The sequence below is a fragment of the Camellia sinensis genome, chromosome 4 (genome assembly GCF_055761805.1).
Source record: "Camellia sinensis isolate YWXY chromosome 4, ASM5576180v1, whole genome shotgun sequence".
In the NCBI taxonomy this organism is placed as follows: domain Eukaryota; kingdom Viridiplantae; phylum Streptophyta; class Magnoliopsida; order Ericales; family Theaceae; genus Camellia; species Camellia sinensis.
This window is the reverse complement of record NC_138964.1, coordinates 71,936,112-71,941,979: the sequence shown is the minus strand read 5'-3', so window position 1 is coordinate 71,941,979 and position 5,868 is coordinate 71,936,112.

The following is a 5,868-nucleotide window of genomic DNA, read 5'->3' as shown; positions in this document are numbered from 1 at the left end:
GATGCAAAGCATAAGAACGCCAATGAAACGTGATATTCTATACTAACCATCATAAGCAAGTAAAAGGGAAAAAGACATGGGGTTGGAAGACATACACATTATTACAACATTTGCCCTCGTGCAAGAGGGTGCGAATCAAAATCCGAAAGCCTGAATAAACTAACTATTACAAACCAAATGAATAAATAAGCGAGGCTAATTAACTAGCTAACTATGCTATTACAACAAGGACAGCTATGATAAATAAACTAGCTCTCTAAGCTAAGTAACTACAATAATTACAAAGGGACAATAATAATAATTACAACATTAATGATTAATGAGACTAATTACAATAAACAATTAATTACAACGACGATCATAATGTAAGCAAAGATGCGCAAGGATTGCATGCATGCACATGTACATTGTTCAAGAACAGCTCTGTCTGCCCCAGGTCTGCTTTATTTCACCTTAGCCACTGCCTTCTGTTTTTTGCAAAAATACACTGTTAACCAAATATTGAGGGCTGGTCGGCCCTCAATGAAGCCCGACCAGGCCTAAAGAAGGGCGGCAGTGCCTCAATTTTGTGGAAAACTCTATTTTGTGTTCTGAAGTGAAAACAGTGCAAACATAGTTGTTCATGCTCTGTTTGTCCCTTCCTTCCTTCTCTGTCATGGGAAAGCCTCGAGAGAAGGTTAGAATTGTTTCCAAAACCATCAATGAGCAAGTTGATTGCTTGATTTTGGATACAATTTTGGACCAAAATCAATGAATGCAATGAATATGGCCACTCATTCCCCTTTATCATGGAATGAACTCAAAAAAGGGAAGTAGAGACACTTCAAGGATCATCAAAACGCTATGAATTAGTGTATGACCACTCTTGACTCGATAAACTTGGCATAACGTCCAGCCAAGCCCAAGCAATATGATTAATTTTCTTTATGTATGTTGGCTGCTTTTAAACCAATTCTTTTAGTCATTTTCATTCTTTAGTCCATTTGTCCGAAGTTATGATTAAGTTCTCTAAAAGGAAAGAAGCGTCAAATGAGAAGTAATTCTCAGCATGAAAGAGAGATTATGTCGTTGACAATGAATTTCCGTAGAGATTAAGCCATTAAGCGTGAATCTCTAGTTCATCTATTGAATAACTGTCAACCAATTGAAACAACTCTCAAATGAAAGAAAGGGATGGCAAGTTGAATGTTAAAATGAGGTTATTAACACGAAAGTTAGACAAAGAAAGACTAAGAACAACATAATACAAGTTATATACAAAGACCAATGCCACAACAAAGGAATTAATCAAAGCTTGAATCAATTAAATAGATTAGGACAGCCTTAAAATAGTCTCTAATAAACCAAAACAGTGGCTAAAAATGCAATAAAAGAACTCAAAAAGCTAAACAAAAAGCAAAGACACTAAAGCTATGTAAGCAAAACTAAAGAGGGGTGGCCAACCCCTTAAATTTCAAGACTTCAAACCATGTATTTTGGCCTTAGTTCCACTCTAAAAATTAGTTCAAAAATCAAGGGAAAAGAGTGTAAAGGAACCAAGGGTTGAGCTATAAAGATAGGTTCAAGTAAGGGTGTTAACCTTACCACCTTTGGTAGCTTATCCAAACCCAATTTCCAACACTTAAAATAGATGCAAAACAGTCCAAGAATACAAGAAAGAGATAGAAATGAAGTAAGCAAAAACAGGAATAAGAGTTGCAAGCTTATACCTCTCAAAATGGAATAAGCTTTGGTTGATGATCAAACTCACTCTTGACACACTCTCAAACTTGAATTATGCTTCCCAAGAGTCATCCAAGGCTCTAAGATGATATGTCAAGGTTGTGTATGGTGTATATAGATGATACAAGGAAGGTAGGTTAACTCAAAGATAGCTTGCAATGGAAGAAAGAGGAAGAAGGAGCTCTCTCTATGTGTATAGGCTTTCTCTCAATTGTTTAACCCTCAAAATAGAGGTATATGGTTGTTTATATAGAATTTGAGCCGAAAATATCATAAATATCTTCGAAAATGAAAAACTGGCGGCCTCCCGCCCAGAATAGTGTTTCTCAGTACGGAAGCTCGGCCAGCCCTCAATAGCCACAGCCAGGCCTTAATGAATTCCCCTGTTTTTCTATTTCGGCCTCAACACAGGGTGGCACAAGGTGTACAAATGAATATCTTGGGTATAATCAGTGGGAATATGAGAGGTTTGGGGTTGTTTCAAAGCGTAAATAAGGCTCCTTCGTTGAGACCTCGAACCATGCACAATACAACTTTCATCATCGAGTGTACCGAGAAAAGCGTTCGAGCCTTGTAGGCGGTCAAAAATGGGGTGTCCATAGTTGCCCCTCTTTGACAGAGCTCAAATTCACAAAGTGACGTGAGTGAATGTCAAAACCTAGAGACGACTCATTTGACAATGCCGCAAGGTTCGGGCAAGAAATCAAGACATGAATGCAAAAATTGAACTTGAGGAAAAATGCAAAAACGAAATTCAACAAATAACTTATGATCTTGCAATGAAGCAATGCAATTTAACACAATGTAAATGAAGCAATGAAACAATGCTACAATCTAGACAAGAATGCAACGTGTGAATGAAAATGCAAAACAAAGAAAAACAAATCGCGCCATGTTTCACACGGAAAAAAGTGAATAAACAAGCACGTCTCGCGTGAAAAGCACAAAGAAAGCACAAACCAACCTACATCTCATCCAGAAAGGATATAAGAAAATGTAAACCCAACTACGCCTTGAGTAGAAAGGGAAAAGGGCGACGTAACCACCGAGCGCACCCGAGGTCTCAACCGAGATCCTAACGCGTCTCACGCGATAGGAGGAAGGGTGGTGTGAACAAACAGGTGCACCTATTGTTTTTAACCAAGGTAAACAATCCTTACATGTCACACGTGAGAGGAGGAAAGATGGCGTGAACAACGGGTGCACCCGTTGTTTTTAACTAAGGTAAACAATCCTAATGCGTCACGCGCGAGAGAAGGCAAGGTGGTGTGAACATCAGGACACGGCCAATGTTTTTAACCGACGATACAATCCTAACGCGTCACACGCTAGAGGAGGAAAGGTGGTGTGAACAATGGGTGCACCAGCTGTTTTTAATCGAGGATACAATCCTAACGCGTCATACGCGAGAGGAGGCAAGATGGTGTGAACATCGGGACATGCCCAATGTTTTTAACCGAAGATACAATCCTAATGCGTCACACGTGAGAGGAGGAAAGGTGGTGTGAACACCGGGCACACTCGATGTTTTTAACCGAAGATACAATCCTAAGGCGTCACACGCGAGAGAAGACAAGGTGGTGTGAACAAACATATGCACTTGCTATTTTTAACCAGGGGTACAATCCTAACGTGTTACACGTGAGAGGAGGAAAGGCGGTGTGAACAACAGGTGCACCCGCTGTTTTTAACTGAGGATACAATCCTAATGTGTCACATGAGGAAAGGTGGTGTGAACACCAGGCGCACCTGATGTTTTTAACCGGGGATGCAATCCTAACGCATCACACGTGAGAAGAGGAAAGGTGGTGTGAACAACCGGTGCACCTACTATTTTTAACCAAGGATACAATCTTAACGCATCATACACGAGAGGAGGAAAGGTGGTTTGAACACCAGGCACACCCGATGTTTTTAACCGAGGGTATAATCTTAACGCGTCACACGCGAGAGAAGGAAAGGTGGATAAACAAATCGCATAAGTACAATCAGAACAATCAAAGTGGTGTAGTAAAGGGTAAGTTAATTTGCCAATGTGTTGAAACAATGAACTCAACATACGGCACTTCAATGTGGTTGTGAAATGGACAATGACTTTAACGTGGCACGAATGATTTTATCTGAAACTCCTCTGGAACTCCTCTAAATGAACCGTACATACAATATCGTTTACTTACGATATAACAAAACAAACAATTTAGGCAAAATAATTTATATACTAACAAAACAGTGTAAAAGAAATTTAAACAAATTAAAACTACGACTTAAACTATGAGTTAAACAAGCAAATTCTGAATCAAATCATGCATTCTCGAATAAACAAAATTCTTGTTTTTCTTCCCCACTCTATTCATATTTTTTTTTTCTTCTCTTACTTTCTTTTCTCTTTTGTTTCTTCTTTTCTTCTTTTTTCACGGTTTTATTCTCTTTGCTTTTTGTTTTCTCTTTTCTTTCTCAACTCTCTTATTATTTTTTTGTTTCTAATTCTCTTATTTTTTTGGTTTTTCTTCCCCTTTTTTCTTTCATTCACTATTTTTTTTATTTATTTTTTATTTTTTATTTTTTTCTTGAACACTCTTATTTTTCAACTCCATAGTACAAGAAACAAAATAAAGCAAAGAAAAACAAAAAAACTGGACTGGGTTTACACTGAGAGCCGATCGAGCCTCAATGAAGCATGGCCAGCCATAGAGACAGTTGACCGGGCTTCGATAGCAGCAGGGGCAATGTCGACCTTTCCTCGCGATTTGTTTGTTTAAAACAAAACCAAACCATATTTCCTCACATCTTTTCATCCGAAATCCCTTTCTCCCTCTCTCTAGCTTTCCTCTCTCTCTCTCTCTCTCTCTCTCTCTAGATTTCCTCTTTTCCTTGCAATACCCAACAATCCTCGCCAGTTTTTCTTCGAAACCTTTCATCTCCTCTACATTTTGAACCGATTAGGTTTTGATTTGGTCAAGTTTTTGGGTTTCTCATTGTTTTTGCCTTGTTTCTCACACGTTTTCTTGGTTTTTGGGAACTCAATCCCGTGTTTTCACTTTCCCCTCTCATTTTCTCTCTCCTAGGGTTTAGCCCTTTACAATTTTCTTGTTTTCTCTTCATTTCCTCCACTCTTCTCCATGGCTAGCGATAAAGTTCCCATTCCGGACCCCACCATTAGTATTGGGCCTGCCCTAGGTGCGGACAAGAAGGCCGAGGACGCTCTCGCGTTGCCTCCCCTCATTGATAGGCCATTTGATATGGCCACATACCAACCACGCACACACGCTCCACCCCCAGGTGGCATTTTGAGATTTGAGGGCCTCATTCTCGAGATAGACGAGGATATTTTGCTGTGAGAGCCCACGGAGCACTTGTCCGCCAATGCCTCCACGGTAAGCAACTTTCCTTTGTTTTGATGCATTGTTGAATCTCACAAGTATACTACTAATTAAACGCCATACATTTCCCATTTGCAGGTGATAGCCAGGAGGATTGGAGGATTGGCGGATACGGATCCATATCCGGACCCCGACGCTGGTATGAGAGACTGCCTGCAGAGGTTCGCACACTAGTTGATGTAACTAGCTTTGGGCCTTTTTGCTCAGGGCTTATGCAGATGAAGACCGAGTCACTATTGTACGGGGCCTTGGTCAAGAGATGGTGGGACACCACAGAATCATTCCACTTCTCATCGATCGGGGAGCTGACTCTGACCCCGTACGACTTTTCAATGCTTACCAGCTTGCGGGTTGGAGTTGGCAGCCCGATCCCATGTGATCCTGACATGACGCTATAGAGAGCCACACAGTGTCAGCTTCTTGGAGTGATCCCAAACACTACTAGCCACAGGATGGTGAGGTACAGTTGGTTCTTCAAGTATTTCTCCGACTTTCAGCCCACCACTCCAGATGAAGTCACCCAGTATAGCTGCAACTTCCTTGTGTATCTCCTTGGTACTGCCCTGTTTGTGAATAGGGAAAATACCATGGGGTTATACTTTCTAGGGCCACTAGTGCACCTCCCATAGGTGGCAGAGTATGATTGAGGTGGTGCTGGTTTTGCCACCTTATATTTCCACATGAGCTCCGTCTCCCGTCGCAAGGCGGATTCACTCGGCAGTTATTGGAGGGTTTTGGAGGTATGCCTTACACTTATCTTTTCTAC